This window comes from Callithrix jacchus, chromosome 4 (genome assembly GCF_049354715.1).
Source record: "Callithrix jacchus isolate 240 chromosome 4, calJac240_pri, whole genome shotgun sequence".
NCBI classification, from domain to species: Eukaryota; Metazoa; Chordata; class Mammalia; order Primates; family Cebidae; genus Callithrix; species Callithrix jacchus.
Window position 1 is genome coordinate 39,721,867 of NC_133505.1, and position 25,715 is coordinate 39,747,581.

Sequence of the window (25,715 nt, forward strand, 5' to 3'; positions counted from 1 at the left end):
AACGTTAAGTGATCTTCCCACCTAGGCCTCCCAAAGTGCTGGGATTACAGGGTGTGAGCCACTGTGCATGGCCAAAATGGATGAATTTTATGATATGTAAATTATACCTCAATAAATATGTGAGAGGGGAGAAGGTAGAGACATTTTGTGTTGTAGAATTTCTTAAGGAATTTTGTTGTTATGAGTTGCAGAGAAAAGATGTCTAGCAAGACAGCATATGAGGTAATGAGAAATTTTTAAACTAATTATTCCAGAAAATTCATACACATAAATAGAGATAATTAAAAAGAACTCCCATATAGCCGTGACCGAGATGCAATCATCATTAATTCAGGACCATTCACGCCTGTAATCCCAGCACTTTGGGAGGCTGAGGTAGGTGGATCACCTGAGGTCAGGAGTTCAAGACAAGCCTGGCCAACATGGTGAAACCCTGTCTCTACTAAAAAATAGAAAAATTAGCTGGGCATGATGGCACACACCTGTAATTCCAGCTACTAGGGTGGCTAAGGCAGGAGAATTGCTTGAACCCAAGAGGTGGAGGTTTCAGTGAGCCAAGATGGTGCCATTGTACTCTGGCCTGGGCAACACAGTGAGACCCCATCTCAAGAAGAAAAAAAATTCAGGACCATTCTAGTTTCATTTTCATCTCTACTCCCAACCTCCACACCAGATTATTTTAGAACAAATCCTAGATATGATATGATATATCATATCGTATCATTTCTATCATAAATAGTTTAGGTTTAAAATATAAGGACTCTTAAATAACATAACCATTATGTTAGTATTTACATTAGTTTCTTAATATTATCAAATATATGATGTTCAGTTTCTCCAAATTTTCTGTTAAATATATGTACAGTTCGTTTGAATCAACATCAAAACAGTATCTATGCATTGCATTCAGTTGATATGTGTTTAAGTCTCTCTTTCTTTTCCTTGAAGTGGAATTTGTGTTTTAACAGTTTTAGATTTATAGAGAAACTGAGAGGATAGTACAGAGCATTCCCATGTGACCTGCCTGCATTCAGTGTCCCCTATGAATAACATCTTACATGAGTGTGGTATATATGTTATCATTAATGAATCAATATTGCTAAATTGGCCCAGCATGGTGGCTCACACCTGTAATCCCAGCACTTAAGGAGGCTGAGGCGGGCAGATCACCTGAGGCCAGGAGCTTGAGACTAGCCTGGCCAACATGGTGTAATCCTGTTTCTACTAAAAATACAAAAATTAGCCAGGCATGGTGGCGTGCGCCTATAATCCTTCCAACTCGGGAGGCTGAGGCAGGAGAATCACTTGATCCTGGAAAGTGGAGGCTGCAGTAAGCTGAGATCAGGCTACTGCACTTCAGCCTGGGCAACAGAGCTAGACTCCATCTCAAAAAAAAAAAAAAAAAGATAAACCATCATTGAAGTCCACACTTTATTCATTCAGATTGTCTTAGTTTTCACTGGTGTCTGTTTGTCTGTCCCAGGTATCCCTTCCAAGATACCATATTTTCATGTATTTGTCACATCTCTCTGGGCTCTTGTTGGCTGCAACAGTTTTGCCATGTTCTTTGTTTTTGAGGACCTTGATAGTTTTGAGGTGTACTAGTCAGGTGTTATGCAGGCTGTTCATCTTTTGGAATTTGGTGATTTTCTCATGGTTAGACTTGGAGCTTAAGTCACTTTTAATCTTTTTTTACCCCCTTGACATTAATTTGTTGAAGAAATGGCTTGTTTCCTATAGACCTTTCCAAATTCTGAATTTCATTAATTGAATCACTGTACTATTTACCATGTTCTTCTGCCTTTCCCATTTTTTTCTTAAACTGGTAGTTAAATTTAAAGACTTTATATGATTCATGATCTACTTTCTGCCAAGGCTACGTCATGGGTGTTGTTGTGCTGTGTTTCCATCAGGGGGCCTGGAATTCTAGTTGGCAGCCATGATGAGCATTGCCAGGTACATTATTTCTCTAGGGATTGCAAAATGTGAATATTCTAATTATATAATTCTGTCTAAACTTATTTCATTTATACAGTCTATGTTCCATCTACTATTTCGACACAAATTATTTTGGAAAGCCAGATTGATGCCATTCTTTCCCCTTTGTTTAGCAGCTTTTAGAATAATGAGTTTGTTCTCTAGCATCTGCCAAAGGTAACCAACGACTCTTTATTTAGTATTACTGTGAGTCAATTGATTTTAATGTATTTTAATCCCTTGCAGTTATTATTTTTACTGAGGCTCCATTTATCCCATTTCAGTTTCAAAGGGGTTGGAGGTCTGGACAGTAAAAGTGTTGTTCGGTCTTTGGAGGTGGGCACTGGAGGGAAGGATCTGCAAGGACAGGAAGTGGGATTCTTAAAACTGAGACTGCGGAGAGGCCGCAGGGGAGGCAATGACAAGGTCTAGGTATGACTGTGGTTGCAGTAGTGGGAGGACAAGATCACTGGAGGCAAGAAGGTCAAAAGGTCAGGGTGAGAGGGTACTGGGTGGATTGTCTTGGTCGATAGAGAAGCCACAAAGCATGGTAGCAGGAGTGGGATGAAGAGAAAGACGGTGACCAAGGGACTGAAAATTTTAATGAATTGTGAAGAGTGAGGAGTGACAGGAGAGCTGTTAAATGCTGGCAACAAGAGCAGCTGAGGGTGGTGTCGGAGGCCACATGTACTGCAAGGTAGCTAAGGCCCTGCATTACTCTTGAGCACCAGAGAAGAAATTTATGTATTCATTCATTTATTCAAGCAGTAAGTCAACCAAAATGTGCTTAGCAAAACCCTCCCTGCCCTCACAGAATGTACATGTATTCATACAAAATTGTCCTTATAAAGTCAGGACATCTTCAGGACACTTCCAGTTAATCAGACAGCCTTGTCAAGCCTTTTGGTTAACTGACTTTTGCTTTTTTAGCAGTGAATTTTAATGAATAAAACCTCTGGGATTAAAATTCTTTTTTTTCCCCCTTTTTGAGACAGTCTTACTATGTTGCCCAGGCTGGAGTGCAGTGGTGCGATCTTGGCTCACTGCAACCTCTGCCTCCCAGGTTCAAGGGATTCTCCTGCCTCAGCCTCCCAAGTAGCTGGGATCATAGATGCACACCATCACACCTGACTAATTTTTGTATTTTTAGTAAAGATGGGGTTTCACCATGTTTGCCAGGCTGGTCTCGAACTCCTGACCTCAAGTGGTTAGCCTGCCTCAGCCTCCCAAAGTGCTGGGATTACAGGCATGAGCCGCTGTGCCCAGCTGGATTAAAACTCTTGTGTAATAAATTCGCAGATATGAAAATCTTTCCTTTTTCACAAAAAAAACTCCATCATGTGTGGACACCAGGTGACCTCATCACAACAGGTCAAAGTGAGAGTGCTCTCCGCGTGGTGAGAGAGGCGGTGACGTAAGCATCACCTGCGGAATTGAAAGGACCTGGAGTTGAAAGGAATCTTAGGGATGGTCTTGGCTCTGGCTTTTAAACTTTTCCTTTTCATCCCATGAAATGTAGAGGAACTTTGTCCATCAGACTCATACCTAGGGTCCTAAAATAGAGAAGAGATATAGGATCAGAGCTCTGGCTGAAGCTTTCCCCTCCTGAGACCCCACCTCTACCCAGAGTGCCCGTTGGAGGTTGCCATGGATGGAGGATTCTGGGGAACACAGCCTGGAACCGTTCACTTGGTCCCATTTCTTCTTTTACTGAAGCCTGGAGAGGAGAAGTGACCTGCCCAAGGTGACACAGGCCTGGGACCCATGCCCAGTGTCTTGCCTGCTGGTCAGGAGCAACTGAGGAAAGCAGAGCAGAGATGAGGGGTGGAGGAAAGGGCAGGGCCGCATTGCCTTGGTTCTGGAGGCCTCACTGATGGCCTTGGGACATTTTTTACTTGTTTTTCTAACTTTGGGGACAAAAGATTTTCTTTTCTTTTTTCTCTTTCTTTCTTTCTTTTTTCTTTCTCTCCTCCTCCTCTTCCTCCTCCTCCTCCTCCTCCTCCTCCTCCTCCTCCTCCTCCTCCTCCCTCCCCCTCCCCCTCCCCCTCCCCCTCCTCCTCCTCCTCCTCCTCCTCCTCCTCCTCCTCCTCCTCCTCCTCCTCCTCCTCCTCCTCCTCTTTACAACCAAGGCAGGATAAGAAATGTTTTGGTAGGTAGAGAAGATTATACAATAGTGCAAAAACACTTAGCTTAGGAGTTTGACACACTGTGATGCTGGTCAGACTAGCTAACCTCTCTGAACCTCACTCAGTTCCTTCATCTGTAAAGAAAGGGGTTACGGGCTAGTGTGGGTGAGGGAGTGGGTGCTGGATAAAGACGGAAGGAGATGGATGGGAGGCACCTGGCAGACTTGGCCAGTGTCAGCTGCTGTCCTAGGAGACTCTGGGCTGGGGCAGCATTACCAGTTATGCTTTTCCTGGGGAGATTGACAACCCTGGAAACAGTCTTTAAAATTTTTGCTGGACACATATAATCATGGATTACCCAGTCTGCGGTATTCTGTTATAGCAGCACAGAATGAATCAAGACTGGCTGGAAATCTGGGAATCTCTCTTCTCTTTATCTCACACTTTATACCCAATTCACCTGTCTGCTCATGGGGAGACTTTTGGGGTTGAAGGAAACCAAAATATTCCTTTATAAAATCCTGGGGATTGTCAGGCCGAAGAGGTTAAAATTCAGGGGAGCACTTTGCCCATGTCTTTCCTTGCATGATGTCAAGACAGTGATTTGTGAAGACAAAGGTCTCCCTGCCCTCCCCTCTGCTTTTTTTCCATCTAAAAACAGGCCCCCTGCAGGTTCGCATATCAGCTCAGAGAGCGGCATCGAGGATCTAGGAGCAGACTTTACTCTTCCCATAAATTTATCTTCCCACATTTCCCCTCTTTTGGAAGTCTGAAGATGTTCTCTTCTTTGTCTTGTCACTATACAATTTTTTTTTTTTTTTTGAGATAGGATCTCACTCTGTCTCCCAGGCTGGAGTGCTGTGGTGTGGAAAAGATCTTGGCTAACTGTAACCTCTGCCCTTTGGGCTCAGGTGATTCTCCCACCTCAATCTCCCGAGTAGCTGGGACCGCAGATGCACACCACCACTCCTGGCTGTTTTTTTGTAATTTTTTGTAGAGATGGGGGTCTCACCATGTTACCCAGGCTGGTATCCAGTTCCTGAGCTCAAGCAATCCAACCACCTCAGCCTCCCAAAGTGCTAAGATTACAGGTGTGAGCCACACCCAGCCTTGTCACTATCGGATTTATGGCTCTTTGTTTAAATACTATTTAAGCAATGTCCCTAAGCCACTGCCTTGAGAGAAATACTTTTTGAACTGAGGATCTACCACCGGTACAGCACATGTTGATAAATTTCTGCTAGCTTTTTTCTTGTTAATCTGACTTTTGTTTTCTATTTATGTATTTATTTATTGTATTTGGGCTCTGGGGTACATGTGCACGTCCTGTATCCTGCAGGATTGTTGCATAGGTACATACATGCTATGGTGGTTTGCTGTCTCCATCCCCCCATCCCCGTTGCCTACATCAGGCATTTCTTCTGGTGTTATCCCTCCCCATCATCCCCGCCCTCCCTGCTGTCCCTCCCTTCCCCTCCATCTAGCCCTGTGAGTGTTGTTCCCTTCCCTGTGCCCAAGTGTTCTCATTGTTCATCACCTGCCTATGAGTGAAAAAATGCAGTGTTTGGTTTTCTGTTCTTGTGTCAGTTTGCTGAGAATGATGGTTTCTACGGACATGAACTCATCGTTTTTTTGTGGCTGCATAGTATTCCATGGTGTATATGTGCCACATTTTTTTTCGCCAGTCTATCATCGATGGGCATTTGGGTTGGTTCCAGGTCTTTGCTAGCGTAAACAGTGCCACAACGAACATACATGTGCATGTGTCTTTATGATAGAATGATTTATAATCCTTTGGATATATACCTAGTAATGGGATTGCTGGGTCAAATGGAATTTCTAGTTTTAGAGCCTTGAGGAATCGCCACACCGTCTTCCATAATGGTTGAACTAATATACACTCCCACCAACAGTGTAAAAATGTTCCTTTTTCTCCACATCCTCTCCAGCATCTGTTGTCTCCAGATTTTTTAATGATTACCGTTCTAACTGGCATGAGATGGTATCTCAATGTGGTTTTGATTTGCATTTCTCTAATGACCAGTGATGATGAGCATTTTTTCATATGTTTGTTGGCTGCATATTTGTCTTCTTTTGAAAAATGTGTGTTCATATCCTTCACCCACTTTTGAATGGGTTTGTTTTTTCTTGTAAATCTGCTTTAGTTCTTTGTAGATATTAGCCCTTTGTCTGATGGGTAGATTGCAAAATTTTTTTCCCATTCTGTTGGTTGCTGGTTTACTCTAAGGATTGTTTCTTTTGCCGTGCAGAAGCTCTTAAGTTTAATTAGGTCCCATTTGTCTATTTTGGCTTTTGTTATCATTGCTTTTGGTGTTTTAATCATGAAGTCCTTGCCTGTGCCTATGTACTGAATGGTTTTGCCTAGGTTTTCTTCTAGGGTTTTTATGGTGTTAGTTATTATATTTAAATCTTTAATCCATCTGGAGTTAATTTTTGTATAAGGTGTAAGGAAGGGGTCAGTTTCAGCTTCCTGCATATGGCTAGCCAGTTTTCCCAACACCATTTATTAAACAGGGAATCCTTTCTCCATTGCTTGTTTTTCACTAGTTTGTTGAAGATCAGATGGTTGTAGATGTGTGGCGTTGCTTCTGAGGCCTCTGTTCTGTTCCATTGGTCTATATCTCTGTTTTGGTACCAGTGCCATGCTGTTTTGATTACTGTAGCCTTGTAGTTTAGTTTAAAGTCAGGTAGCTTGATGCCTCCAGCTTTGTTCTTTTTGCTTAGAATTGCCTTGGCTATGCGGGCTCTCTTTTGGTTCCATGTGAAGTTTAATGTGTTTTTTTTTTCCTGTTCTGTGAAGAAGGTCAATGGTAGCTTGATGGGGATGGCATTGAATCTATAAATTACTTTGGGCAGTTTGGCAATTTTCATGATACTGATTCTTCCTAACCATGAGCATGGAATGTTTTTCCATTTGTTTGTGTCCTCTCTTATTTCCTTGATCAGTGGTCTGTAGTTCTCCTTGAAGAGGTCCTTTACCTCCTTTGTTAGTTGTATTCCTAGGTATTTTATTCTTTTTGTAGCAATTGTAAATGGGAATTCTCTCATGATTTGGCTCTCTGTTTGTCTGTTATTGGTGTATGGGAATGTTTGTGATTTTTTCACATTGATTTTGTATCCTGAGATTTTGCTGAAGTTGCTTATCAGCTTAAGGAGGTTTTGGGCTGAGATGATGCGGTCTTCTAAATATACGATCATGTTGTCTGCAAATAGGGACAATTTGACTCCTTCTTTTCCTGACTGAATGCCCTTTATTTCTTTTTCTTGCCTGACTGCTCTGGCTAGAACTTCCAATACTATATTGAATAGGAGTGGTAAGAGAAGGCATTGTTGTCGGTGCCAGATTTCAAAGGGAATGCTTCCAGTTTTGGCCCATTCAGTAGTTCAAAATAATAAAAGCTATTTATGACAAACCCACAACCAATAGGTTTGTCATAAATAGCTTTTATTATTTTGAGCTACGTTCCATCAATACCTAGTTTATTGAGAGTTTTTAGCATAAAGGGCTGTTGAATTTTGTCAAAGGCCTTCTCTGCATCTATGGAGATAATCATGTGGTTTTTGTCTTTGGTTCTGTTTGTGTGGTGAACTACCTTTACAGATTTGCATATGTTGAACTAGCCTGGCATCCTTGGGATGAAGCCTACTTGATTGTAGTGGATAAGCTTTTCAATGTGCTGTTGGATTTGGTTTGCCAGCATTTTATTGAAGATTTTTGCATCAATGGTCATCATGGATATTGGACCGTAGTTTTCTTTTTTAGTTGTGTCTCTGCCAGATTTGGGTTTCAGGGTGATGTTGATCTCACAGAAAGAGTTAGGGAGGATTCTCTCTTTTTATATTGTTTGGAATAGTTTCAACAGGAATGGTACCAGCTCCTCTTTGTATGTCTGGTAGAATTCAGCTGTGAACCCGTCTGGACCTGGACTTCTTTTGGTTAGTAGCCTATTCATTTCTGCCTCAACTTCAGACTTTGTTATTGGTCTATTCCGGGTTCCAACTTCTTCTTGGCTTAGTTGTGGAAGTGTGCAAGCATCCAGGAATTTATCCATTTCTTCCAGATTTACTGGTTTATGTGCATAGAGTTGTTCGTAGTAATCTCTGATGGTAGTTTGTGTTTCTGAGGAATTGGTGGTGATCTCCCCTTTATCATTTTTTGTTGCATCTATTCGATTCTTCTCGCTTTTCTTTTTTATTTCAGTGCCCTATCAGTCCCACAGAAATGAACCTGGCACCTTGTTTGGAATCATCTCTGCATCTCATTCACTGGGAGCTGCATTCTGGTGTTGTCTTCTCCTGGCCATCTTGGCAAAACCCCCACTGACTTATGTTTTCATGAAACTGTTTCAACTAAGAACCTACTTGGAAAGAAAAGAAATATTTTCTCCTGTACAGGGTGCCCATGCATAGAACTCACACCTCAGGGCTGTCTTACTACCTGCTGAGAGGACCCCACCCTCCCAACCAGGAAGTTTCCCTACACCCCTGGAAGCTCAGTTGGCAGAACAGGAGGAAGAGGCTGTGCTGGCTCCACAGGTTGGGCACCCTTTGGTTTTGGACCTGGAGATATCAAGGGCTCTGTTCTGTAGACAAAGCCCAGGGCTTTTCTTTCATACTGTCCCCTTCTGAACTGCCCAGGACTGGCCGTCTACCTTTCCCACCTCCATGTTCCCTGCTTCCCCACACACTGGCCTTGTGCTTGGGATGGTCATTGGTGTCCTCATCTTTGTGGGTGGAGGTTGTAACTTGGCAGTAATGATAATTGACTAACCTGGGGAGGTGTCTGTGGCAGAGAGAGATCAGGGTGGGAAGTTTCATATGAGTACAACTGCCCAGTGAGTTTTTCTTGCCCACTGCCCGGAAAGAGCCAATTTATGAAGACAGGGAAATTGCAATAGAGAAAGAGTTAAATTCATGCAAAGTCAGGTAACTGGAAGACTAGAGTTTTTATTCTTACTCAAATCAGCTTCCTTGACAATTCAGAGGCTAGGGATTTTTAAAAAGATAGTTTGGTGGGGAGGGGGCTAGGGAGTGGGTACTGCTGACTGGTTGGGGATGCAATGAGGGGTGTGGAAAATGGTCCTCTTGCACAGAGTCCGCTTCTGGGTGGGGCCACAGAGGAGTCACTGGTCCAAGTCAGGCCATTCTGTTGTCAGAAATGCAAAAGCCTGGGAAGACATTTTAAAAGGCCAATCTTAGGTTCTAGTAATTAGGGAGCTTGCAAATCTTGCAACTGCTGGAATAGTGGCTGGTAATCATTTAACTATGCCTACATCTCAGCAGAATTCAGTCCCCTCTCAGCTGCTTAACTTGTGATCTTTCATTAGTTTTTTTTTTTTTTTTTTTTAGATGGAGTTTTGCTCTTGTTATCTAGGCTGGAGTGCAATGGCATGATCTCGGCTCACCACAACCTCTGCCTCCTGGGTTCAAGCAATTCTCCTGCCTCAGCCTCCCGAGTAACTGGGACTACAGGCACGTACCACCATGCCCAGCTAATTTTTGTATTTTTAGTAGAGACGGGGTTTCACCTTGTTGACCAGGATGGTCTCGATCTCTTGACCTCATGATCCACCCACCTCGGCCTCCCAAAGTGCTGGGATTATAGGTGTGAGCCACTGTGCCCTGCCTGATCTTTCATTAGTGTTCCAAAGATGGTTCAGTTTAGGGAAGGGCTATTATTTAAATTATAAACTAAATTTCTCTCATGGTTAGGTTGGCCCATGCCAAGGAATGACCAAGAGCAGTTTGGAGGTTAAAGCAAGACGGATTTGGTGTGGTCAGATTTCTCTTGCTGTCACAATAATTTTCTCACTTTTATAATTTTTGCAAAGGTAGTTTTATTAGCCTCCCCACCCCTGCTCCAGGCTCCAACCTCATCCCTTTTTGTGTTGGCTGGTCTGTCTGTGCCCTCACCCCATCCATTTTCCATCCTTTCTTTCCTTGCTTCATGACCTGGGAGACCCTCCTCTATGGACAGATCACAGGGGAGGTGTGTAGGGGGGTGGGCCTTGCTGGCAGCTTCTCAGTGGGTTTGGCCAATGGGAGGCACTAGAGGGAGAACAGCAGTGGGAGGAGAGGGGATGGGGTGTTTCTCCTGCACTCCCTTCTAGGATTGCAGCCTAATTCTGGCTCCTCCTCCTCTTGCCCCTTTGTGTCCAGTGGGGAGGGGGAACAATGGTCCCTGCTGCTTCAGAATCTCTTGCAAATCCCTCCACTTGCCCTCACCCAGTACTCAGCCTCTTAATTACAGCTCTGTTGTCAGACCTTCTCAGTGGCCTTCAGCTTCCTGCTGGGACCCTCCACCTTTCATTCCTTTCTCCTCACTCCAGCCCTTGGGGGGTTGAATTTCCCGTGGCAAGGGTTGAATTTCCCGTGGGGTGGGGAACATGCTCTCCTCACTCAGGATTGTGCTGTTTATCAGCAGAGACCTCAGGGCAGTGTCCTCAGCTTCCTTTTCATCTCCCACCTCCTGGCATTCGGCCTGTAGCCCCCCCCTTGCGCCTTTGAACCTCTGCTTTCAACTCCCTCAGAGTTAGTGTCTCCTCAGCAGGGAAGATGTCGTCTCAGTGAAGAAGACATCATCTCAGAGAGGTCAGGCGCCAACTAGCTTCCATCCAGGGAATTCAGTTTCCCCAGGGTCAAAGCTGGGAAGCTGAGGGCCTGTCACTAGCTCTGCCCAGGACAGGAGTGCCTCCTCTCCTTCCCCTCTTACTGCCATGGTTTTGGGGCCTGTATTTCTTGTCCATGTTCTTTGTGATTTCCCCACTTCAGCGTGCGGAGCCAGTCTGTCCTGTCAGCCGGTCAGATAGTCAGGCTGCTCAGGGCAGGAGATTTTTCTGTTTCCCCTAGATGCATGCAGCTGGCTGTCAATAAATGCTCACTAAACAAGGGCACGTAGGGGTTGTATCCTATAATCTCTAGAGGCACTGTGGGGGTGAAAGGGAGGGGGGCTGGGAAAAGTTTTTGGCCTGGGGGAAATGGCTTGGGCCTTTTGCCAAGACGGAAAAGCAGTGGAGTGCATTGTGTGTGTGTGGGGAGTGTCCCCTCTCTGTTCTCAGGGGAGCGGTGAGACTGGGGGCAATGTGGGACAGATGAGTGTGTTTGGGTACAGACACTCACATTGTCCTCCCACTTCCCTATGAGGGAACTCAGTTTTCTCTACAAATGAATAAGAACAAAATCTAATTAAAAGTACAGTGTGTAATAAGTGAATAATTACAAGTGGATTAAGTCATGTAATGTGCTCAGGAGCTGTTGAGGTTGGCGGCAGAACACCTGTATTTACAGGTGGGAGCAGAGACCCAGAGGAGGGAGGTCTGTGCCAGGTCCCTAAGTGGGAAGCAGGATTCCCACCAGGTGGTCCCACTCCTGAGTCTGTGCTCCCATCACAGTGACCTCTAGCTTTCAGCCCCATCAGTCTTTTGAGTTTGAAAACTTTTTTTTTGGTTCCAATTGAGCTATAGCTTACATGGAATAAAAGGTACCAATCTTCAGTGTCCTGAGCAATGAATTTTCACCAATGCATGCACCCAGGTAACCGCCTCTAGATCAAAAGATGGAACATGCACCCCCACCCCCACCACCCTGTGTCCCTTCCTGTCCTCAGTACCCAGTCAGCCTGCCAGGAACTGCTCTTGGACTTCTGTCACCACGGACTCGTTTTCCTTGTTTGCTTTTAATTTTTTTTTTTTTTGAGAGGGAGTCTCGCTTTGTTGCCCAGAGTGGAGTGCAGTGGCAGGATCTCTACTCACTGCAACCTCCGCCTCCCGGATTCAAGTGATTTCCGGCTATTTTCTGTATTTTATTTTATTTTTTTGAGACAGAGTTTCGCTCTTGTTGCCCAGGCTGGAGTGCAATGGTGTGATCCCAGCTCACTGCAGCCTCGGCCTCCCAGGCTCAATTCTCCTGTCTCAGTCTCCTGAGTAGTTGGGATTACAGGTATGCACCACCATGCCAGGCTAATTTTGTATTTTTAGTAGAGATGGGGGTTTCTCCATGTTGATCAGGCTGGTCTCGAACTTGCGACCTCAGGTGATCTGCTCGTATCGACCTTCCAAAGTACTAGGATTACAGGCATGAGTCACCACGCCGTGAGTGAACGGCCTCATTTTGCTATCCTTCAGCTTCGCGTGTTTGAAATGCTACAGTTTGGGATTTGGTTCTGGTTTCCTTTGCTCCCTTCCATGGTTCTAAGATTATTTTCTGCATCCTGCCGGAACTGCTCTTTCTGCTTGCCATGTTATGGCCAGAAGAGGGCAGCAGAGGCTGAGGAAAAATCTGGTGAGACCAGCTGGGCGGCCTTACCCGGCCCACAAGTTGCTCCCCCCCGCCCACCGAGCGCCCTCTGGACGCCTCCCGGGCAGTTGCTGCTGCTGGGTCCTGCTTTCTTCTCTGGACCCGCTGCTTTAGGGAAGATTTCTGGAGCAGGGGTCTGGAGCAAGGATCTCCAAACTGCTTTGATCACATACTCCATTCAGTAATGTGCTTAGAACATGCAGCTCACAGACGTGAACTTTCTGAAGGTTAAAAGAACAAACGCAAATCACATTAAAAGGGGTTGGGATTAAATATGCTATAATAGCTCTAATATGTTCTCTGCCTTCTCTCCTGTCTCCCTAGATCCCTGGAGGACCCCTAGGGCTGGTGTCCCTAATCTGGTGGCCCCCTGTTTAGAGCTCGACTGAGCTTTACTGCAGACCTGGCCCCGCCAGGGTTTGGCCACACGACCTGTGACTCTGGGGAGGTTTCCTCAGAGCATTGAGCCTCTGTCTCTCAGCTGTGAAGTGAGGACAGTAAGGACCACCTCACGGTGTTATGCTAAAACCTTCTGGGAAATAAATGTGTAATGTTCAGGGTAAGATGCCACCCAGTGGACGGCAGCCTGAGTATTTGGCGGTGGTCATTAGAGAGCAGAGGCGCTGGCCTCAGGGTTAAGCCCACAGCTCTGCCTGTGGAGAGGAGACTCTGACAGGAGAGAAAAGAGTGCCTGGCATCCTGGGGACTGAGAACCTGCCTCTCAGGGAGGGACAGGCAGGGCCTCTTCTGCCTCCGGTGCCCCACGCCTCTCTGCTCTGATTCTAACAGGGATGGAGGCCAAGGTTGGAGACCTCTAGGCCTTTTCCCATAGCTTGGTTCTCAAATTCCTCCCACTAGGACTTGCGTGTCCCCAGCTGTGAGTGCAGAGAGCATGGAGCTGGGGTGGTTCTGCAGCAATGTGTTCATCGATCGGAACCGACGGGCGGACGAGGAGCAGAGCCAGTGTGCAGGCCAACCTCGCTGCTGAGACCTCGTCAGCTGGGGGAGGCTGCCCACACTCCCACGGGCCCAGGTTTATGACAATGGGTGGCACACCTGCCTCTTCAGAAGGGGAGGCTTCTATGAAGAGGTGACTTTGGAACTGAAGGTGGCAGGTTGGTGACTGGATCTGTATTCTGGAGTCCCGTAGTACTAGAATTGGAAGGAACTTCAGGGACCTCTAATTCAGCCCTTCACGCCATAGATAAGGACAACTATGCCATTTATTTATTCCATACGAATGCCATTTGTTTAGTTATTTATTTCATACTAATATATAGAGCCCCTAATATGTGCCAGGCCTTGTTCTGGGCTCCCAGGATACATCAGTGAAGCAAACAATGTGAAGTTTATGTTTTAGGCACCGATAGAAACATCACAATAAATGTATTTGTGGTTGTAGATGCTGTTAGAAGGCGATAAGTGCTTGGGATAAGAAGCCAGGTAGGGCAATGGAGGGAGATCAGGATGTGGGGTCACGGGGTGAGGGCAGCCTGCAGCGTTACACGGGGGCTCAGGCGGACCGTATGGATGCTCTGAGCAAAGGCTCAAAGGAAGTAGCTGCGTGGATGTGTGAGAAATGAGAGGTCCAGGTAGAGAGAGCACCCAGTGTGAAACCCTCGTGGTAAGAGCATGGCTGGTGTGTGCGGGGCACCCTGGCAGGTTGTTAGGCTGGTGAGAAGAGTTGAGGGAAGGGTGGCAGGAGGTGGCAATACTGGAATAAAGAGTGTTCCAGGAACAAGGTACAAAGAGGAGAGATTGATCAACCCTGCACCCGGCCATCAGGAACGGTCATTAGGAGTGGAAGCCTGAGCTGGCACATGAGCTCACCAGATGAGGCTCTGAGAGCCCCTGAGCTGGATGGACTGGAACGTAAAAAGGCAGCAGCGTACACAGCCTGGTGACTGGGGCTGTTAGCAGTTAACCAAATAGTCCTTGGGGTGGAGAGTGCCCCTCAAGGGCACAGATGGTGGAGTTGGTGGAGGCAGGGAGGAAGAGAGCCGGGTCGGAGAGGAAGGCAGTCTCTGGATCGGCAGTGGCTTTGTGTGCTGTGTAATGGAGTTTAGACGCAGGGCTGAGGAGCTTGTAAACAGAGCAGTGCTGGGAACACTCACTTGGGCGGCTGTGAGAAGGATGAATGGAAGGCAAGTGAGGCTGGAGGCAGGTGCAGTGCTGAGGCAGAGAGGATGACTGACCTCAGGCAGCAGTGAGGGGCAGTGGGGTGGGAGAGGAGGGTCAGATATCAGAGAGGCTACAAACCAGACTTAACGGAGTAAATAGGTCTGGGGACAGAGTTTGGGGGGGCAAGAGGGGATCGCAGAGACTCCCAGGGGTTTGCTTTGGCTTCTTGTTGTTTTGTGTAGGAGGATGGCTAATTGTGCAGTTACCTGTCGCTGTAGTGATTCTGTCTAATGAACAGTCATAAAATCTCAGTGGCATATGGTAATAAATATTTGTTTAATTTGGGCATTAAGGGAGTTCAACTAATCTGGACTAGATTTGGCTAATTTCTTCTTCTTCTTCTTTTTATTTATTGACACGGAGTCTTGCTCTGTCACCCAGGCTGGAGCACAGTGGCACAATCTCAACCTTGCTGCAACCTTTGCCTCCCAGGTTCAAGCGATTCTTCTGCCTCAGCCTCCCAGGTAACTGGGACTACAGGTGCGTGCCAGCTCACTCGGCTAATTTTTGTATTTTTAGTAGATGCAGGATTTCACCATATTCGCCAGGCTGGTCTCGAACTCCTGACCTCAGGTGATCCTCCCGCTTCGGCCTCCCAAAGTGCTGGGATTACAGGCGTGAGCCACGGCTCCTGGCCCACTTATACATCTCTGTGGATCATGTGGACCGTGGCTGGGTTTATTCACATTCTGGTGGTCAACTGGCTGTTGGCTGACCTAGGACAGCTTCAGCTGGAAAGGCTGGGGTGACCAGTGATGCTTCTTGAGCCTCGTGCTCCAGTGGGTCGCCCAGGAACAGCCTTCCCGTGGACTTGCAGACGGCAAAACCAATGCTGTATGTACCTTTCAAACCTCTGCTTAGTCACATTTGCTCGTCTCTCATCTGCCAAACCAAGTTGCACGACTGAGCCCGGAGGCAGAGTGTGAAGTCATGAAAACATATGTCACAGAGGGTGAGCTAGGCATAAAGAACAGTGACGAACTGGGGACATTATGATAATCAGTTTACTACAGCTGGGACAATGATGAATTCAGGTGTGGAATTTCGGGTTTGAAGTGTGTGTGAGAAATCGGGGTAGAGGGATAGCCCATAGAGGTGTGGTCGTAAGGAAAGGAAGTTCGGGGGGCAGGGTTGTCAATCAGTATAATTTTGAAAGTTATTTACTAAGACAAGCAGAGGGCATGAGAGAAGATGCCTGGGAGAGTGTGTGAGGTGAGAAGAGTGGGGGTGCCAGATGGGATGCTGGGACCAAATTCCTCCCTTTTCTTCCGGGCCTCAGACGTTTCGCCTTAGTTGTTGAAGAGAAGCACCCCTGGCCTTTGTGCCCCTCTATATGTCCCTGTGCTGCTTTTTTTTTTTTGAGACAGAGTCTCACTCTGTCGCCAAGGCTAGAGTGCAATGGCATGATCTCGGCTCACCACAACCTCCATCTCCTGGGTTCAAGTGATTCTCTTGCCTCAGCCTCCAGAGTGTGCAACACCATGTCCAGCTATTTTTTTGTTTTTAGCAGAGATGGGGTTGCACCATGTTGGCCAGTCTGGTCTCGAACTCCTAACCTTGTGATCCACCCGCCTCGGCCTCCCAAAGTGCTGGGATTACAGGCGTGAACCGCCGTGACCGGCTCCCTGTGCTGCTTTCTTCTGTTCCTGTGGCAGGGCTACTATTTTCCCTCTCCAGGGGCTGGCCTTCACATAGGAACCTCAGAAAGCAATGTGGATGGCTCTCCCAGGACTTGGACAACACATAGGCACTGCTGGAGTCCCAGGGCCCAAGGGGGCCTTCCTGGGCTCCACACCTGTCCTCCTGCAGGGGTGGGCTCTGCCCTCAAGTGCGCACTGAAGGGCCAGAAGAGAATGGGATCCGTGTGGTGTGTACAGCCTTGGGGTGGTTCTTGAAGCCCCAGGTGCAGTGGAGGAATGTCAGTGGAGAGACAGCAGCGGAGAGAAGTTCCTGGCGTTCTCTGAGGCCCAGGTCGAGGACACTGAAGGGCTGTTCAGTGTGGGGCCGCTCTGATGGTGAGAGACAGTTCTGTGAGGAATGTGACCTGCTCCATCCTCAACCCTATCCTGGGCGGGGAGAAGGGAATGGCCATTTTCATCCCAGGTCAGCACTGCTCCTCCCTCCCAGCAGGGCTGGAAGGAGGGGCTGGTATCCCTGGGTGTGCTGGGCAGGCTGTCCTGGGTGTGCCTCTGCCCCTGACTTGGTCTCTGCCTGGGCCACAAGCTATGCTTCCCGCAGCTCTCCATGGCAGTCAGCTTTCACTGTGAGTCTGATCATACTGGGGCTCCTCCTCTTTGGGGCTGCCTATTTTATCATGAGAGAACATTCCGCAAAGTTGCAGGAGCAGCCGGAACAGGAGAAGCTGTGCCAGGTAAGGAAGAGGAGCCTCCAAGGAGGAGGCTCTGAAGGCCGCGGGAAGGCCGGGCCAAGGCTGGCAAGTACAGCAGCTGGGGCTGAGAGTCTGTGGGGCCAGCTGGCAGGGGAGACCCGGGGCCTGGGGCCCGAGCAGGTGGCTGAGAGGATCCAGACAAGACCGCCGGAGCCATGGAGGCTCTGCTAGGTCTGGGGTTAGAACTTCCTCTGAGACACAGAAAAGTGTCTTTTTTGTGGGTTTTCTAGGCACAGTCTTTCCTTTTCTTAGGGATGGGAGTTCATGGTTTTTCACTGTCTTTCAGATGAACTCAAGGCAGATCTCCATAAGTTCTGCTTTCACTCTTGGGTTCTCTGTGTCCCCTTTGTAGGAGATGTTCTGGTTCTTAGCTCACCTGTTTCCTGTGTGCTGCCTTTCAGACTGGAGGAAGGCAGCTCACCTAGCTGGTGAGTGACTTTCCAGATGTCCCTTGGTCTCTTATCCCACCTATGCCCAGGTGTCCCCTCTCCTTCTTTCTGTCTAGGTTCAGACACGTGGACCCCCTTCCCTGGGGACAGAAATGGAAGCTGGTGGGAGGCAGACCCTGCTCCATGGGCTTTCCCACATCTGGGAGCTGTTTCCCACACAGTGCTTGAGACCTGGGTGTGATGGTGACCCCTGGAGTCTGTTATGCATCATGGGTCTTGGTCCAACCCTGGGCTGTCTCCCATGTTGTTTATTTCTTAGCTTTCTTTAATTTTTTTTATTTTTTAAATTTTGAGATAGAGTCTTGCACTGTCACCCAGGCTGTAGTGCAGTGGCGTGATCTCGGTTCACTGCAATCTCTGCCTCCTGGGTTCAAGCAACTCTCCTGCCTCAACCTTCTGAGTAGCTGGGATTACAGGTGTGCGCCACCACACCCAGCTAATTTTTTTTTTTGTATTTTTAGTAGAGACGGAGTTTCGCCATGTTGGCCAGGATGGTCTCCTGATCTTGTGATCCGCCTGCCTCAGCCTCCCAAAGGGCTGGGATTACAGGCATGAACCATCGTGCCTGGGCCCATTTTTTAGCTTCAATGCATCTAACTTTCAGTCTGCACCTGGTAGCTATAAGACAGATGCTCTGATGTTTTATGCAATGAACTATATGAATAAATTGAGCTTTATAAATAAATGAGCTATACTATATAAAGAAATAAGTTGAAGAGTGTAGACAAGGCTGAGTTCCTTTCTGGAGCCTCTGGTCTTTTCCAGCTTCTAGAGACTATCTGCTTTCTTTGATTTGTGGGTCCGTTCTTCAAACCAGCAACACAGCATGTCTGCAGCCCTGCTTCTGTGAATACATCGATTTCTCTGACCACAGCCTAGAAAAGTCTCTGCTTTCTAGGGTTCATGTGATCAGGTTGAACCCACCTGCATAACCCAGGATAATCTCTCCATCTCAGGCTTCCTCATCTTTATCACACTGATAAAGTCCCCCTTGCCATGTATGTAACATATTGGCACATCCTGGGGCTAGGACCTGGACATTTTTGAAGGCCTATCGCAAGCTTTCTATCCTTTGAGCAATTCTTGGAGGGGGCAGATGACTAGATCTAATATTTTTTAGTTCTCCCATATCTGTAGGAGTGTTTTTGCTCCCACCAGTCTGTGAAAAGAGGGAGAAATGTCAGTGACATGTGACCTCCCACTGGATGTATGTGTTTCCTGCTTTGAACTTCTCTGTCTCCCATCATAGAAAGCTCTCCATTGCTTTCTAATCAGGCAAGATTTGTCTTATTCTGTATCCTGTGTTCTCTTCGTGCATGGTTTACAGTCATGCTCTAATTTCCGCTCAGCTAGATGTAATTCTTTCTCTGCCCATGGCTTAGAAGCGGCGTACAAGTTCATCTCAGTTACTTTTTCATAAGTAAAGGAAGGTCTTAGAAATTTCAATCTCATGGCTCACACCGGTAATCCCAGCACTCTGGGAGGATGAGACAGATGGATCACTAGTTCAGGAGTTTGAGACCAGCCTGACCAACATGGTGGAACCTCATCTTTACTAAAAATATAAAAATTAGCTGAGCATGGTGGTGTGTGCCTGTAATCTTAGCTACTTAGGAGGCTGAGGCAGGAGAATGGCTTGAACCCGGGAGGCAGAAGTTGCAGTAAGCCAAGATTGCACCACTGAATTCCAACCTGGACAACAGAGTGAGATTCCATCTCAAAAGAAAAAGAAAAGAAAAGAAATGTCAATCTCCCCAGTTTTTTCTAAAAAAACCCAAACAACTTTTCTGGATGGTTGCATGGCTAGGGACTTGAAAAGCATAATTTTACAGTTAACTCTGGGCAATGAATTTTCTGTCTAGGTCAGTGTCCAGCTCTCAATAGCTGAGTGTTAAACTTTATGGCTGAGCCATCATGGGAAGGCTGCCGTGTGATTGGTGTGCGTGTGTGTGTGTGCGTGCACACATGTGCATGAGAAAGAAAAAAACACATCAGTGGAATATTTTCAAACACATTTTCCCCTATAACTTCTGCATCACTGCTTCAAAAGATTAGGTGCCGACTGTAATGTGTCCAGTCCCTGCAAATTCCTCATATGAAATATGCGGTTCTCAGTAGACTGGCAGGAAGAACAGTTCCAGGCCCGTGAGTGACGTGGTGTTCTTTCTGGGTGCTTCTCCTGCTGCCCCCTTGGCTTCTGGCTCCTCCTTCAGTTCTCTGTGATGATGCAGATGCTGGCTATCAATAATGATGGGGTGGGTGGTGGTGGAGGTGACAGTCATAAAGCTGCGGCTGGTCCCCAAGGAGCCTGTGACGTATCCCCAAATCAGCCTTTTGGTTTCTTTTTCTGCTTGGAGAGCATGAGCTTGAGTCACAAAGTGCTTGTCTCAGGGGACTTAGACCTCCCCCAGGCAGCTAAGTGGCTTGAAGGCGGTGTTTTGCACCCTTGTTATGGGGCAGGGGAGGGCCTTGCATGATTGGTACCTCTCTCTGCAGGGTCTGTCACTCTGGATCCAGGCTCTGCCCATTCCAACCTTGCCACCTCTCATGAAAAAAAGAGTGTGACCTCGAAGGACACCTGCAGGGGCTCAGATGACACCTATAGCATGTTGGGCCTTGAGGGCATCACACTGGGGCGATGTTACTGGGAGGTGGAGGTCAAGCATGGAGACAGCAGCGAGTGGACTCTGGGGATCTGTAGAGAGGATGTGAAAAGGACAGATCGATACAAAGAGTCCCCAGATAAGGGGTTCTGTGTTGTGGGGTGATAGTACAATGGATACTGTGCCTGCACTGAACCGAATACTTTGCTGTATTTTAGGCAGATTCCCTACAAGGTGGGAGTTTTCCTGGACTACAGCGAAGCGGATGGCTCCCTCTATAACATAATTGACGGGTCTCACATTTTCTCCTTACCTCCGACTTCCTTCTGTGGAGCCCTCCTTCCATACTTCATGTTAAGGTCAGGAGATGTGTCCTTGACCATCTGCTCTGTGGTAAGTGGGCTTGAGGGGCTCCCTGTGCCCCCTAACAATTCTTCTTTGGAGGAGCCAGTGAGGTTCCCCAGGGGAAGGGTTCAGCTCAGGCTCAGGTGTTGATGGTGCTCCCCCAGGGGTTGAATCTCCATTATTCCCCTAGAACCCTGAGGCTATGCCCCCATAGGGCCTTGTCATTGCCCCGACCCTTCACTGTGGCTCTTCTAGGAGCTGCAGACTTCTTGTGGCAATAGCCTTGAAAAGTCTTGGATGGCCCTAGGAGCCTTGTCCTCCTGTTCTGGGTGCAGACTCCTGGGCTCTGTGGTTATGAGGATAGTCAGCTCATGCCTTGTGTTCAGAAAGCAGAAGACGAAAGTTGACTGTTGTTTGAATTGATCTGGGGTAGGCTGAAGTTAACTGTAAAACTCATTTTTGTTTTGGTATTAAAAAATATTTCATGGGGCTGGGTGTGCTGGCTCATGCCTGTAATCTCAGCACTTTGGGAGGCCAAGGTAGGTGGATCACTTGAGGCCAGGAGTTTGAAACCAGCCTGGCCAATATGGTTAAACCCTGTCTCTACTAAAAATAAAAATAAAATTAGCCAGACATGGTGCTGCTCACTGCATGCCAGCCTTGGTGACAGAGCGAGACACCATCTCAAAAAAAAAAAAAAAAATGTCATGAGATTTTTATACTTTTGGACATGAAAACGGCCTGAGGTCTGAATTATTCTGCAGAACAAAGAGGAGTTTATCCAATTTGAGTTTGTTCAGGGGGATCCAGAGATTGAGAATAGTCTCCAGTTCTATTTTGTGGGGTTCTGACTATCTGACCAGAAAAGTTGGTCATCCAAAAATATCCACGGAAATGGTGGCTTATGGACTTGTAAGATGAGAGGAATCGAAATGTAATATTGTACTTTTTTTTGCTTTTTCTTTGTTTTGGAGACAAGGTCTCTGTCACTTAGGTCAGAATGCAGGGCTCAAATAATCTTCCCACCTCAGCTTCCCAACTAGCTGGGAACACAGGCATGTGCCACCATGCCCGGCTATTTTTTTTTCTTTTTTCTTTTTTTTAGTGGAGAGAAGGTCTCACTATGTTGCCCTGGGTGGTCTTGAACGCCTGGGCTCATGTGATCCTCCCATCTTGGCTTCTCAGACTGCTGGGATTACAGGTGTGGGCCACTGTGCCCAGTGTAATATTGTACTTCATACATTTCTCCTTCTGGGATGAATGAAACAAATCTTTCCAAGTCTCAGTAAGTTTCTGCTACCTGTGATAAAACTGTGCTGCGTTAACTCAGGGAATTAAGAGTAAGGCATAAATGAAGTAGAGGTTTTTCATGAACAAGGTGAATTGCAGAAAGCTTTGAACATGAGCATGGTTCCTGTTAATCAATGTATTAGCACTGCCAAGTCCAAAGATAAGGGCTAATGGAAACCACAGGAAACAAAAAGAGGCAGGATATGGAGGACCTAGACCCATCAGGAATTAAGGAGTGTTCACTCTAACAGGTAAGGAACTCTGACCAGCTGCGGTTCTGGCTGAACTGAAGGTGAGAAGGGATGGGATGGAACTGCAGGAAGGAGTCATAAGCATCAGTTCTAGCCTTGTGACCAGCTACAGAAACAAGGATGTAATAGCTTCCCGTATTTTCTCTTTGCTTCTCATGTGCATGTGCTTATTTGTATATATCAACACTTTTCTTTCTCTCTCTTCTTCTTACATGTATGGTTTTATATAGAAATTGTTGGAAGTTATGTTATAGTATGGTCCTTTTGGTAAGAGTGTATATAGTCAAGGAAACGGTGACTGAATTTGGAGAGTAAATAATACAGCTCTATATTGAGCTATGTAATGACTAGGACTCTCTCTTCATTTTGGGGACAGGGTGAGAACTTCGTCACTTATAAGGTGGCTTTGTCTTGATTGGTGAAAATAGGTAATGATTTCATTGTTGTATAAAAGTTTAGGGTGGGTGCAGTGGCTCATGCCTGTAATCCCAGCATCTTGGGAGGCCAAGGCAGGCAGATCACCTGAAGTCAGGAGTTCCAGACCAGTCTGGCCAACATGGTGAAACCCCGTTTCTATTAAAAATACAAAAAACTAGCTGGGTGTGATGGTGGGTGCCTGTAATCCCAGCTACTTGGGAGGCTGAGGCAGAAGAATTGCTTGACCCAGGAGGCAGAGATTGCAATGAGCTGAGATCACGCCACTGCACTCTGGCCTGGGTGACAGAGCAAGAATCATCTAAAAAAAAGTTTAAATATGTGTAATATGAAAACCGTGCAGCCAAAGGTGTGTATTGTGTTCAATATTATTTTATTGTATCTTTGTTCCAAATCCACTCCATCTTTGTCCTGCCTTGTGGTTCATTTCTTCTTTGCCATCTGGCACAATGTTAGATTTTGACAGGAAATTGCACTGGAAGGAACACTGCAAGACATAGCCGAGAAAGCAGCTTCATTTTAGTTCTGGCACTTTTTTTTTTTTTTTGAGATAAAGTCTCACTCTGTTCCCCAGTCTGGAGTGCAGTGGTATGATCTCAGCTAACTGCAATCTCGGCCTCCCAGGTTCGAGTGATTCTCCTGCCTCAGCCTCCTGAGTAGCTGGGATTACAGGTGTATGCCATCACTCATGGCTAAGTTTGTATTTTTAGTAGAAACAGGGTTTCACCATGTTGGCCAGGCTGGTCTTGAACTTCTGACCTCAGGTAATCCGCCCACCTCGGCCTCCCAAAGTGCTAGGATTACAGGCGTGAGCCACTGTGCCTGGCCTGCCAGGCTTTCTTAATATGCCCAGCCTCCATGAAATTTATATTCTGGAGGAGACTGAGATAGAGGCCAATGGGGGCAAGTTAGAGTCTTGTCAGGTTGACACTTGGACACTGAGCAGAGTGACTAGTGTCGGTGTTTTGACATGTGTATATACCTCTGGCCGGAATAGGAAATGTTAATTTAGTTCCCCCACATAGCCTGTTGGGCTGCCTCTTGCAAACTGGGAGGCTTTTGCTTGTGGTTCCATGAAAAGAAAAGGAATAAATCGTTCTTTTGTAATGTGGCTTGGCCCCCATAGCTATGGTGCAGCAAGCAGGATCATCAAAAGCCACTCTTCTCTTCTGGAAGCAGCAGAGAAAGGGAAGCCAGAAACGTGACAAGGTGGTAAAAACCTAATTTCTTACCAGCTAGCCTCTGGCCTTTCTCTCTCTCTGCAAATGAGTTGAGTGAACAATAAAAATCGCTGTCTCCTCTGCAAAGTTTTGATTAATAGGGAAGAAGATTTGTGTGACTAGTCTTAGGCTGTAGTGAATCTCGTGTACTTTTGGTACTTTGAACTATAAATATTCATGATGTTCGGCCCCTTCTCAGAAATCACCTTTTTTTGGCCACCTTCCTTTGTCTTTGCCTTTTTGTGTCATTCTGTCATGGAGAAGGATACCATAGGCTAGAATACAGGCCTAGGATCCTATAAGCCTGCTTTTCAAGCCAGCCCTGCAGACTGGTCAGTTACAAACTTTGCTGCAGGTCCCTGAAACAAAAACTGGATGAGATTTCCCTCTTGTCTTGTTTCATGTGGTTGAGAGCTTGACTTGGTAACCATGTGGGGGAACTCTCTCTTGATCTCTGCCATCTGGAGGGTGGGAATTTTTGGGCTCAAGTCAGGTGGCTGGTCTGAAAGGATTGGGAGTCTGAGACACGTTAGCACGCTCTTCATTCCCAATGTGTTGAGCCCTTAGGTGAGTTTTTTCTTAAAAGGTTCCATCTCTGCTGGTTGGATTTATTAGAACAACAACAACAAAAACAAATCCTATTTTTATACGACTTTTGTTGTGTTTTGCTATCTTTTTTTTTGAGACAGAGTTTAGCTCTTGTTACCCAGGCTGGAGTGCAATGGTGCAATCTCGGCTCACTGCAACCTCCGCCTCCTGGGTTCAGGCAATTCTCCTGCCTAAGTCTCCTGAGTAGCTGGGATTACAGGCATGCGCCACCATGCCCAGCTAATTTTTTGTATTTTTAGTAGAGACGGGGTTTCACCATGTTGACCATGTTGACCATTTCTCGACCTCGTGATCCACCCGCCTCGGCCTCCCAAAGTGCTGGGATTACAGGCGTGAGCCACCACGCCCAGCCCAGTGTTTTGCTATCTTAAACCCATTTCTGAGGGGGAATACTTGGGGATGCCTCCTTTATACACTTTCTAGGAATACCTCTTGCTTATATGGCAAAAACCTGGAAAATTACCATCCAGGATTTAAAAAAGGCCTTTAATTTGAGTCTCTATGGGAATTAAGCACATACACCATTGAAAGAAAAAGGATTTTAGAGATCTCTTATCCAAAACAATTGAAGAAAAGTTAAATAACAGTGTCATGGCTGGCCTTAAAAATTCTCTTGACCAGTTAAAATCATTTGCAAGCTGGAAATGACTGCTCTAGATTGCTTCTTGGAAGAACACTGGCAACCACCCTATGCTTTAGTTCAGTACCTAAGTCTCTGCCCTTTCACCCTGGTGGCCTGGGATTACTTCCCAGCTCAGGAAATACGTCCTTTCTGGCTTGGTATTTGTGGGACTTTTTGCCGTTTATTGATAGAAAGTTTCTGATTTCCTGTCTTGAATATCCCTTTCTCTGAGCTACCTTTGGGGTGATTCTAGATCTTGTAAAAACTGCTTGCCATCTCTTTGGAGATATGCATCTGTGGTTAAGTCATAACCCTAGTTAAGACTCACTGGTTTCAGATGGAAGGTTATCCTTGGTGGAGTTCAAAAGCCAGAAATATCAGCTGTTTTTCCCAACTAAAAACTGGTAATAAGAGATCTGAAAGAATTTTCTTCAAGAGCTCTGCAGTTAAAGTCAAATTAATTAAAACTGATTTAGGATATATGTGTACAGATATTGTTTTAAAGCCTATGCTCTCTCTGTAAAAACTTCCTAATCAACTGAATTCTGTTGACTAGCTAGGAGAGAAATATACTTTTAGAAATGGCCATTGGCAGTTGTTTACAGTGAGTAGTTATTACTACAGGGTGGTACTGCTTGTTTTTGCACAGTTAGATAAGAAAAGCATGCTTTGGGGCACCAAGAAGGTATGAAATGAGGGATAAGACTCCCATGGAGGACTGGGTGATTATGGAATAGACTGATTGCCATTGGGTTGCCCACCAGCCTCAGGGGAATGTCCTTGCAGTGAAATGCGCTGTAAAAGCATTGCACTGTCTTGTCCTGTGGTGTTCTCCTCTTTTGAGGACCCAGGATTCAGTGTACAAGTGGGATCCTTAACTTTGGGAGATCTGTTTTGCCTTC

The 25,715-nt window shown here is 46.4% G+C and overlaps 1 long non-coding RNA gene across 3 annotated transcripts in view; it reads left to right on the top strand.

Moving 5' to 3' along the window:
- LOC144582107 (uncharacterized) overlaps nucleotides 1-25,715 on the top strand; it is a 133,681-nt gene that overhangs the window by 46,405 nt on the left and 61,561 nt on the right. For all 3 annotated transcript variants that reach the window (XR_013534024.1, XR_013534023.1, XR_013534025.1), the window contains exon 2: nucleotides 20,260-20,434. This is a non-coding gene — a long non-coding RNA (uncharacterized LOC144582107). The remainder of the gene's footprint in view (nucleotides 1-20,259; nucleotides 20,435-25,715) is intronic.